Below are 12,347 nucleotides of genomic sequence, written 5' to 3' on the forward strand. Positions count from 1 at the left end.
GCACCTATGGTGCCGGATCCACACACCTTGTTGAACGACTTAAAACCTCAACAAGAATATTTCTCTGTGGTAGACATTAGTAATGCATTCTTTTCAATACCAATACACCCAGACAGCCAGTATTGGTTTGCATTCACATTTCAGGGAAAAAGATACACATATACCCGATTACCACAGGGATATTGTGAGAGCCCTACTATATTTTCACAAGAAATGTCAAGTAACCTGGCAGGATTTAACCCACCAAGGGGTAGTCAGGTCCTACTTTATGTTGATGACATTCTATTAGCAGCCCCCACCCTGCAGGATTGCAGGGAAGACACAGTAGCACTTTTATGATTTCTAGCTGCTGAGGGACACAAAGTGAATAAGAACAAACTGCAACTTTGGAAAAAACAGGTAAAGTACTTGGGATATGTAATATCCAAGGGAGGTAGAACTTTAGATGAGGACAGGAAGGTGGCAATTTTGCAGGCACCAAAGCCCACCACCAAGAAGGAAATGATGTCCTTCTTGGGAACGACTAATTTTTGTTGGAGCTGGATTCCAGACTATGCTTTGGAATCTGCACCTTTAACTGACCTTATTTACAAGAAACCTATGGCAGCGCAGGACTTGTTACAGTGGACAATGGAGGCAGAATCTGCTTTCTGTAAGCTGAAACAGTTAATAGCCTCCTCTCTAGTTCTGGGTTTGCCTAATTACCATAAGCGTTTTTTCCAGACTGTAGATTGCAAGCAGGGTTATATGACATCAGTACTAACACAACAACATGGGGATAAGCAACGTCCCATAGCTTACTATTCATCACAATTAGATCCAGTGGCACGAGCTTTGCCACACTGTGTGCAGGCAGTAGTTGCAGCAGCAATGGCAGTGCAGGCTTTGGCTTCAGTAGTCTTATTTCACCCACTCACTCTAAGGGTACCTCATGCAGTCGCGATTATTTTATTACAAGAAAAAGTAGCATATCTCTCTCCTGCTAGGCATCTCTCCTGCATGACCATATTGTTGAGCCAACCTCATATGACAATTGAACGATGTATGACCTTAACCCTTCTACCCTGCTCCCAACTCCTGCAGATGGCACACCACATCGTTGCCTGCAAATAATCGAGCAGAAGACATTACCTAGGAAAGACCTCACAGATGTCCCCTTGGATAATGCCGAGGTGACATACTATGTGGATGGCTCGTGAAAAAGGGGCCCTGCAGGACAGAACCTAGTAGGATATGCAGTAGTCTCTGATACTGAAGTTATAGAAGCAAAATCTTTACCGCATCATTTATCTGCGCAGGCAGTAGAATTAATTGCTCTGACACGAACATGTATCTTAGCAAAGGATAAGTGTGTAAACATCTTCACTGATAGCCAATACGCTTTTTCCACTGTACATGTGTTTGCACAACAGTGGAAAAACCAAGGAATGATAACATCTACTGGCAAACCTATAAATCATGCACAGCTTATTTTAGATCTCTTAGAATCCATTCAATTGCTTCGAAGGGTAGCTATTTGCAAATGTACAGCTCATACTAAACAACAGGACATAATTTCAAAAGGTAATGCGAGAGCTGATGCAGCTGCAAAACAGGCAGATACAGAGGTATTCCTTCTAGAGAAGGAATTACGACCCTCTGAAACATTGAATTTAGATATGTTAAAAACAATGCAGACACTCACTACGCAAGCAGAAAAACAGCGATGGATAAAACGAGGAGCAATCCTCGAGAAGGGGCTGTACATGTCTAAGGAGGGAAAACCAATACTACCCTCTAACTTGTTCCGCTATGCGGCATTGTTGAGTCATGGGCAGTGCCATGTCTCAACAGGGGGGATGGTACAGCTGGTGAACCAGGTGTTCACAACGTATGGATTTAAAAACTATTCTAAAAAATTTTGTTTAATGTGTCAAATCTGTAACAAACACCATGCACAGGGGGCGATAAAGCCTAAGCAAGGGAGTTTTCCCACACCACCATATCCATTTCACACTATCTGTATGGATTTCATAGAACTAAACAAATGTGAAAACAAAAAGTACTGCCTTGTCATTATAGATATGTTCTCCAGGTGGGTGGAAGCTTTTCCAACTAAAAATCCAGATGCAGCTACAGTAGCAAAGGTACTTGTTAAGGACATTATTCCTAGGTTCGGTATTCTGGAAAGAATCTATAGTGACAACGGTATGCACTTTGTTAATCAAACCATACAGCAGCTGAGTAAGCTTTTTGGTACTTCTCTTAAAAATCATTGTGCATATCATCTGCAGTCTGCAGGGCTGGTTGAAAGGCATAATGGCATACTGAAAAGCAAACTAAGGAAATTGATAGCTGAAACAGGAAAAACCTGGCTGTACTGTTTACCTTTGGCATTGCTGAGCGTGAGAACTGTCCCTACAGCAAAAGGACTGACTCCTTTTGAAAAGCTGTATGGAAGGGCTTATTACACACCCCAGTGGAAACCTTTCATGTCATCAGACCAGGAAGCTGATTTTACACTAGCTGAATATATGACAAAGCTGTTGAGTTATAAACATCTGTTGCAGTTTAATTCTGTTTCAGGTCAGAAGCAAGCCGAAACATCGGTAGTGACAGTGACGCCAGGAGACTGGGTGTGGATTAAAATAGTGAAGCAAAAGAACTGGGCATTGCCAAAGTGGGAAGGTCCCTACCAGGTGCTTCTTTCAACACCTACTGCAGTCAAGATAGCAGAATGGGCTTCGTGGATACATCTGATGCACTGCAAGTTGATGAGAAACTTCGAATTGGACAAAGACCTTACCTCTCCATTGGGACCCTAAGCACAAAAATCTGGCTACAAAGGGGGGGGTCAGATCAATAGGAACTGATCCGTCTCAAACCCAGTGAAGCAATCATTGGTGCTAAGGTCCTGTAGGACAGAGAGCAAGATCACTTGTCCAAATAAAATGACTGAATTAAGAAAATATCTTTTTGGAAGAACCGGAGAAGACAGAGACAATACGGAACAATCATTTCCACAGAAATATTGCATGACCATCCTAATGATTATCATGGTAACAATAATCTTTTTGTTATGGTCATTTCTCTTCTCTGTTACGCAAGTAGAATTTAGTAAGCGTGAGTGGCACCCGAACTTCAATACTTACCAGGCAATCAAATATGTGTATGCTGAAACCTTCAATGTTTCGAATTGCTGGATCTGCACAGCTTTACCAACAGCATATGGGGGATTACTGCTAACTTCAGTTCCCCTAGGGGCTAATAAGACCTGGGAAAACCTAATTCATGACACATCAAATGTTACATCAGAAGATAAAGTAGCATTACAATTGTCTATTCGTCAAAAGGGAACTGTGTGTTTTCATAAGAATGATACAGTCAGGGTAGGATTAAGCCATTGCAATGTAACAGTTCCTTATAGATGCTACACTAAACCTGATAACACCAGATCTTATTGCAATACAAACTATGATTTGTTTTTTGAATTGATGCATAAAACAATTGAAGAAGTAAAACGTGATTCTGTTCTCTACAAACAACTGTCCATAATTGACAGGAAAATGTTTCACGCAGGACAAGTGTATGTTTATAGTAAAGATACCACTAAAGTAGAAGATTGTTACTTTATATGTGGAAGAAAAGCATATAAATGGCTACCTGAAAACTGGTCCGGTAGCTGTTTTTTGGGGTACCTGGTTCCAGCCATACGACACACGGCAGTTTTACCTCAAGGGAAAATTCGGAATGTCCGAGAAATTAAGAAGCCTGCTAATCCAGTGGGACAAATCAATGCACCTTGGAAATACCATCATGACTTAGGCCCTGGAAATAACAAAGGACTATCGCACATGGATCTGGGTGATGACATCATATCGTGGGCAGGCATATTACCAGCATATGGAGCAACAAAATTGATCTGGGAGCTGAGAAAACTATCTAAACTTCTTGAAATAATGAGTAATGCAACCTTTTCTGCCCTAGAATTGGTAACCGATGAACTGACTGCCATGAGAACAGTGGTACTTCAAAATCACATGGCTCTTGACTTCACCCTAGCGGCAAAAGGAGGTACATGTGCTTTAATCCAGGAGGAGTGCTGTTCATACATTCCTGACAACAAACACGAGATAGACAATCATCTTGAAGTAATTCAGCAGGTGTCGGCCATGACCAAACCAGGACCAAACCCATTGATGGACTTTTTTCTGAAATGGTTCAGGGATTGGGGCAGCATCCTGATGAACATTCTGATTGCCATCTGTGTAGGAATAGCCTTACTGATGGTGTGTGGATGCTGCTGCATTCCCTGTATAAAAGGACTTGTTAAGAATATAGTAGACATTTCAGTTTCAGAAACTTTATACCAAGATGCTGAATTCGAGGAATTACTTAAAACTGAAAAAATGCTTTCACAGGCCTAAACCGAATGACTCTCTAACTGCAAATCCTAAGTGGGAAATGGTTATGAGAAGAAAAGCTGTTTATGCTTGTTTTGAAGGTAGAATAAAGTATTAAAAGGGGGGAAATGTTAAGAAAATGTATAACTGCAATGTGCAAGCTTAGATGCATTTAAGGTTAAAAAGAAATTAATATGTTTATTCTGCTTATTCTGGGTGAAATATGTGCAGCTGCCGAAAACCTTGATAAGAGAACAATTGACGCTTGAAAGTCTGCCATGGTCAGCAGAATGTGTATTGAGTCCAAGGTTGTATCTTGACCCTGGGCAAATGTATCATATCAAGAACTGAATAGCTGAAGAAATGTAAGAAACAAAGGAGGGCTGAAATTAGCTTAAGGCCAGGTTGTTTTTTTCAAACATGTTTTGCAAGACAGCAGTTTTATGACCATGTCAGCAGTAAATCTAACAATGTCTTCTTTCTGACCATGTCAGCAATTAAACTAACAATATTTTCTTGTGTACATGCAGGGAACTGTATAAGAATAGCATGCTGAACCATGGAAAATCAGACAAACTTTGTACCTACATGCTTTGTCTCCTTGCAGCAAGTAATAAAGGGTGCCTTACTTGAACCTTACGTGCATTGATCTTTGTGTTTTCCTTTACATCTACCTTTCACAAAACCAAACTGTGTGGGATCCAGAGTTTGGAGATTCCCTATATCCTTGTTTATTAGGTCCATGATGATGCGTTCCATAGCTTTGCGTATCAGACTTGTCAGGCTAATGGGGTGATACTTCCCAGGGTCTGTAGTTGCTCCTCCTTTGTGGAAAGGGATGACTGTAGCAGTGCATCATTTGGTAGGAACAAAGCCTGAGGTATGGCTATGATTGAACAGGGCACACAGGTGAGGTGCCAGTTTACTCTGTAGTTCATGTAGAACACAGACAGGGATATTGTCAGGTCCCACAGAAGCTGTATTCTTGGCCTTGGACAGTGCTGTTTTAACCTGTGCAGCAGTAATACTGGGTGCCTGCCATTTCTGCTGGTATTGTGACTGGTCCTTTGGGGGGAGGAGTAAAGTTGACACTGAATCTGTTGGCCAGTATATTGGCAATATCTGTTGGCTCGCTATAGGAGGTACCATTGTGCAGTAGCTCAGAGCAAATATGGGTATTGCCGTGGTGATTCTTTACATTACCATAGAAAGCCTTGTGGTTGTCTTTACTATCTGCTGCAATTCTGTTCTGTTTTCATAGCTAGCCTTAGAGGATTTGCTGAGGAATCTCAACTTTTTGTTGAGGCTGATAAGGGAGTTTTTCCAGTCTTCGGACTTCGCCTTATTCTGCATCAGTTTCCTCCTTCTGTTGTAGAGTTTGTTTATGGCAGATGACTGCCAGATTGGCTTCCATTTTTTGGAGGAGAGTGTCTTGGTTCTATTGGGTATAGCAAGATCTATGCATTTGTTTACATGTTCATACAGTGCATTGGTGTACAATTCGGCGGTCATGCAACTATTCTTCATTTGCATGGGTGCCGTGAATTTAGCCACCTCTGTTTTTAAGAGCTGAAAGTTAGCTTTGGCAAAGTTTTTCATGGTGGTTACATTTGCGGGGGTGGGGGGGGTGAGAGGGATGTGGATTGCCAAGGTGATTAGTTTGTGGTCGGATCTCACCATGGAAGAGTTGACTATTGGTGTTGAGCAACGGTCGCCCATGTTAATAATGATCAGGTCAAGGATGTTGCTACCTCTAGTGGAGGTAAGAACAAGCTGATCCAGGGCACTGTAATTAATGAATTCCAGGAAATGTTGGGCAAGTGTATTGGTACATGAGTAGTTTTCCCAGTTAATGGAGGAGTAGTTGAAGTCGCCCAGTATGAGAGTGTTATGTTGGACCCTAATATTCTCCAGGGTGCTTAGGAATGTGGAGTGTGATTCTTGGGACATGGTTGGGGACCTATAGCAGGGTACAACCTGAATCACTGTCTTACCCAGTGTTAGCTGCAACTGAAGTATCTCAGATGCGTTATGTTGGGCTACCAATCTGGGGGTGTGCACATCCTTTATGAATATGGAAAAAACACCACCTTTGGAGCTTTGGTCCAAGTTCTGGAGCCAAAAGGTGCGGAATGAGTTATAGCCTGGTAGTGCAGGGGTGCTTTCTGCTGCCTTGAACCAGGTCTCTGTTACGGCACAAATGTCGATGTTCTCCATTTTAAGGAGTGCTTCGAGTGAGTGCATTTTGAGATATAGACTTCTAGCATTGAGCAGCATGACCCTCCAATTGCATTTGTTTGTAACTGTTATGGTGATAATTTGGTCTTTGGAACACCGCCTAAAAAAGGCACTATAGGGGTGGCAATATCCATGGCCAGAATCCAGAAGCTCAGGGGGGACAGATGCAGGCCATCTCTGACAAAGCACCGAGGTCTGTCAGTCATGTCATCCCAGGCAGACAGATGCTGGATCCCCTTAGAATGACACCAGAACTTAGCCAATTGTTAAAAATCAAGCATTTTCTGCTTGTACTGTGGTATCATTCTGTGTTATGGTAGGATGCTGCTCAGGGTTAGGGTCATACCCACCTGGGCTACATAATCCAAGAGCTCCTCAATATCTCTTTTCATGTAGACCAGGGAGGTAAGCCTCAGGTTATTCACACCCGCATGTACAATGACAGAGTCATATTTGTACCTGTTGTTAAGGGACCTGAGTGCATGCATTATATGGTGGATCCTGGCGCCCGACTGCTACTTTCTCCTTATTCAACCTAGTGAGTGTGACATCAGTGTGCCTCACTATTGAGTCACCTATGACTAGTGTGTTGGGCATGCTGTTTTGCCTTAGGGGTTTTGGTTGAGTGGGACACTGTTTAGGAGAGTTATGTGTCTCCTGATTAGTGTTGTGTTGTGGTGGTCGAGTGCATTTCTGCCTTGGAGGTCTCTGCTGTTTGGCTAGATTTTTGTTGAGAGCGTTTGTGAAGGTGAGTTTGTGGTTTGTGTTTTTATGTCAAGGCAGTGCTGGTGTACGTTCTGGAGGGCTATGTGTTTCATGTGGTGTGATGCAAGTGTTGACCTTCTCCACTTGACCACCTATTCCGGTCTTGGATGGAGAGTGCGTGGATTCCAATTTGGATATATAAGTGCATCTGTCACAAGTCTGAGTGTTGGGAGGTAAGAGGAGAGGGCTGTCAGTGTACATTGAGGCAGCTGCTACATTGCCTCATGATGCCCAAGTTCACCAGGTTAATAGGAGAAAGTACAGGGAACTGATCTTTAGATATGCCTGGAGGAGTGAGCATTAATAATAAGTACTGGAGCTGTTTCCTGGAAGAATGTTTAGTGCTGGTAGCACTTTTGTGTGCTACAATAATTCCTACAAGAAGTCTGTTAAAGTGCTAGACTAATAAGCTAGTAAAAGTCCAGGAAAAGAGAGAATTAGCAGATCTAAGGGAAAATTGAAGAGCAGACTTTGGCACCACTCAGGAGTTTACAAACAGTCCTGGATACAGCAAATCTGTATCTGGACTAGACTAGTTATAGGAAAGGCAGGAAACAAGTGCAAACGTGGGCTTTTAAAGCAGAAAGTTGAAAGAGATGGAAAAACTGCCCAAACGGCCAATAAACTACAATTTCTGGGCCAGAAACCTCTCCTCTTGTGGTAGATAGGCTACCTAGTGCTTACCACTCCCACTAATAAACTAGAAGGCTTCCCTCCAACACAGAAAGGCTTGGGGGGCTCAGAAGCTTACATACAGTCCTGGATACAGCAAATCTGTATCTGGACTAGACTAGTTACAGGAAAGGTGGGAAAAGCGCAAATGCAGGCTTTTAAACCAGAAAGTTGAAAGAGATTGAAAAACTGCCGGAACGGCCAATAAACTACAATTTCTGGGCCAGAAACCACTCCTCTTGTGGTAGATAGGCTACCTAGTGCTTACCACTCCCACTGATAAGCTAGAAGGCTTCCCTCTAATACAGAAAGGCTTGGGGGGCTCAGAAGCTTACAAACAGTCCTGGATACAGCAAATCTGTATCTGGACTAGACTAGTTTCTGTCGGCTTTACCTTTGCCACTGTCTTTACATCTCATGGCTCTGAATATTCTCTCTTCCATCCCTGTTCTAAAACCATGTTGCTTTCCTGTTAGGACACAAATAAATAATTCTTCGTGAGTTTTGTTCAAGCAGCTTTACTTTATACAAACACATCACTATAAAGGCTTACTGACTATAACTTAAGTAACTTATATACAAACTAACAACTGCGATCATGCTTGTTCACTCTCTGCTGCTTCTACAAAATGGCACTAGGGTTTGCACGTGTCTGTAATTTATATGTGCACGCACAGCCTCGCATGCTTCTTAAAGCTATAGCACACACATGTTACACTCTGATCTACACCACCTATACCTCTTTTTGCAGGAAAGTCATGTTTTAGGCTGATCAGTTTTGCAAAAGAACAGTAAGAAGTATCAATTATTTTGATATTCCAGGAGAATAAAAAATATTTCCTGTCTTCTAAATATTATAGACATCTATCAGACTATGTCTGAAATACCTTAAGATAATATAAAACAATAGAAACAACTACAATAATAAAACAGTGAGACATTCTTTTGGTAATGAACTGAAAATATATATTTTGCATTGCATGAGGGTATGCTTTGTCCTGAAAAATGTTACATTTGTTAAGAAATGTCTCTGGGCATTTGAGAAGGTGGCATCCCTACATGAAGTCTCTGAATAAAGTTGGGTTGCAACCTGTCCCTTTTCATGTGGGATAGTCCCTATCTAGGCATTTGTCTCCTACAAAAAAAACACACAAAAAATGTCAAATGTCCTGAGATTTTAGGACAAACATATTTCCTAAGTTTCCTCTACTAGTTATATGCAGCAATTATTCTGTGCATGAAACACCTTAATATAATATGAAACAACAGAAACAAGTCAAGTCATAGATTTTATTTTTGCAGATAAATGAAGTTCAGTCCTATGCACTGATTGTGGGTATGGTTTGCTGTGCAGAACATCATGTTCCAATAGAAACAATGTCCCACTTTGGGGATTTGAAAAAGTGGCACCTCGGCTTAGAACCAAACCACAGGACCAAATGCTGTAAGGCAGCAGTACTAACCTCTGCATCAGTTATGTGTGTATACATACGTACATATATGTGTATATTCTGTACTCCTCTTTGCTGATCAGGTTAGTCCCATTAGGCCAGTGGGCTCTCTTCAGGACAAGGATCAGATCTTTCAAATTCTTAACGTAAGAAATCTGGACACAGTCTGAAATAACAGGGGGATAATTGCTCAAAATAGAGACAGATTTTAAAAATTGATTTTATAAACAGAAAGTTGTTAACAGGGCAGGATATGTGTCCTTTTTATGAAGAATATGAAGTCTGAAACTCAAATATATGTCATTATTTAGTGACTTCAATCTCACTGATTTGCCAGAAAACCACAAACTTTATGAGGAACATACCAAAAAATATGAGGCAAAAATCTGGAAATTTTGTGAAAATCAGAAGGACATTTGGGAGGTATGGTGAGGTTATCTCTAGGCATACTTATTTTTTCGGAGTATTTCTTTGAAATTTTATGGATCAAACAGCACTGTTTATAACTGTGTAAACTAGTGTTTATTATACTATGCAAAGCATGCTTACATAACAGGATGTGCTTCAAAAACTAGCCATTTTATGTTTATGATTGGCAACATCTCAAAATAGTATGTCCTTTTCTGAAGTGTATAGTGGCAGTATGTTGTGACTTGAGTAGATTTTTAATGATGGGAGGGCGGTGAGGACATTAAAGTGCGGTATGAGTACAATGCATAAATTACTGGCTGCACTTCTGCTTCAGGGGAGACCGAAAGTGTCGTTCACACTAAGGAGAATTTGGTGTTGGAAAAGACAAGCGGAAAACTCTTCTGACCTTCCAGCACCATATAGGAGTGTGCGACAGTGAACTGCTGCTTGTGTATATAAACACAAATACAGCTACATGCATGTACAGATACATATATTCAAGCGCTGTACAACCTTATTAATTATTTTATCTCTATCTATATGTACATGCACACAAGAAAGCATGCCTCTCAACCTTAGGGCAAGAAATCTGGACAAAGCCCAACAAAATGGGTGTGTGTGGTGGGGGGGGGGGGGGGACAAAGGCCCAAAATATGAGTTTGTCTAAGTCTAAATTCAGCCCTCTTTAGCATACTACACATTCAGTCTGTGATTCTCCGGCATCATAATGTGTTGTGGCATAGGCATAATGTACACACCTCTCAACCTCTAAGCATTAAAAATGATAGCAGACGGTCAAAAAGAGGTGCACTTTTTTCACAATAGGAGGTTTTTACATACTAGACCCCATGCAGTTATTTATATGGTCTCGTTGGGCTTACTTTTAATCAGCTATTCACCCACAGTAAATCTAAAAAAGAGCAAGGTTAAAATCCGTGGGTCAAAATCATACCGTTATAAATCACAGGGGTAGTACGCGTTATACTGAACACTGACTTTGACAGCTGAGTTATGAACCCAACAATCACAAAAGACTAAATTCTCCAATTAATCTGCCCACCGCATCACAACAGTTAAATTCCAGCACCTTCCGTTATTACAGTAGTCAAAATCATACTATTGTGAGATTGACAAGCGATTCACACCACCCAATAGGAAAAGAAAAGGGCGGCGCTTCCTTATTTATCCACCAGTTATATGGTAAGTACTTCTACGGTGTCTTTGTCCGTTGAGCTGTCAGATGCGAGGGAGGGGCCAAAGGAGTTGGTTCCCCTAGGCAAATAAAGAGTGAGATCTGTCAGTGATAATCAGTTTATACTACTCTCCCCCCCTGCTAATTAAGTGACAGCCAGTATGTACATGGAACAGATGCAGAGTTAAGAGACGGTTTCTTTTAGATGTCTCTTAGCTGACGAAGAAACTGCATCGTGCACAGTTATTAATCAGAGCGCTGTTGTAACATAAGTTTGTTTTTCCCACCTTTCTAGCTTCTCATTGGTGTATTTCTCCGGAATCGTATTTCCTAAATTATTGACTCTTCCCCCGTGACAGATTCAGGGGCTGCAAAGGAGCTAGCGACTAGGTCGAGGGGATATTCCCTGACAATTCATTTTATTTTTTTATTTCGATGCTGGTCCAGCTTTGGTGTATAGTATGTTTGGAAACTTTTTTTGTAAAGAAGGAAGAAGGCATATAAGATATTAAAGCGAGTGAATAAAGTTAGCAGTCTTGAATAGGTGAGTCTGTACAGTTTGTTAGCACTGTTGGATCCGGGAGGCCAAAAGTGGTTGACCACAACAACCCACAGTATGTGTTGTAAGGAAATAAATGAATGAATGACAAATTAACCATGTTTAGAATAAGTACTATATTTTTAGTGTATTGAAGTGGATCCTCTAAATATCTTGGTGGGGAGATCCTTGTAGCGAGATATTTATATCTTCTCTTTATGCTGTGTCTTGCTCAGGCAAGGCAGTGGGCATATGTTTGGACTGATCTTGTCATGTCTGGTTCCTTTCTTACTGCGGACCTTGTTGTCAGCTTGGTTGCTTACTGGAAACCTCATAAGGGGAAGGTAACGGTGAAAAGTGTGAAAACTGCTTGTAGGCCTCTGCAGCCTGCGCAACTACCGTGCTTAATGTACTGTATTGTACGTGGAGATGTCTGTGGCAGCGCTTTGCTAGCTGCTGCTTGCAACCAAATCAGGAAGTTAGTCCTCTTAATACACGTTGGGCCGGCTTCTGGCAGCATGGTGCTGTCACTATCTGTGATCCTGGAGAGACTGTTGCTAGCTAGCCTTTGTCTTTTTCGGTAATTTAGAACTGAAGCAGAATGTTATCGATTTGTCAAACGGGTGCTATTAACACCAAAATGTAGTACTGACTTTTTGACTTTAGATTGAAAAGAGAACTCTCCAAATGCTGACATT

The 12,347-nt window shown here is 41.4% G+C and overlaps 1 protein-coding gene across 1 annotated transcript in view; it reads left to right on the forward strand.

Annotated features, from left to right (window-relative positions):
- Positions 1–11,240: 11,240 nt before the first annotated feature.
- Positions 11,241–12,347, forward strand: part of LOC122793098 (probable global transcription activator SNF2L2) — a 2,696,898-nt gene continuing 2,695,791 nt past the window's right edge. Inside the window, exon 1 of the mRNA XM_044060828.1 lies at positions 11,241–11,655. The gene's annotated coding sequence lies outside the window, so the exon portion shown is untranslated. The remainder of the gene's footprint in view (positions 11,656–12,347) is intronic.

The sequence above is a fragment of the Protopterus annectens genome, chromosome 2.part0 (genome assembly GCF_019279795.1).
Source record: "Protopterus annectens isolate FY-2018-M chromosome 2.part0, PAN1.0, whole genome shotgun sequence".
Lineage (NCBI taxonomy): Eukaryota > Metazoa > Chordata > Ceratodontiformes > Protopteridae > Protopterus > Protopterus annectens.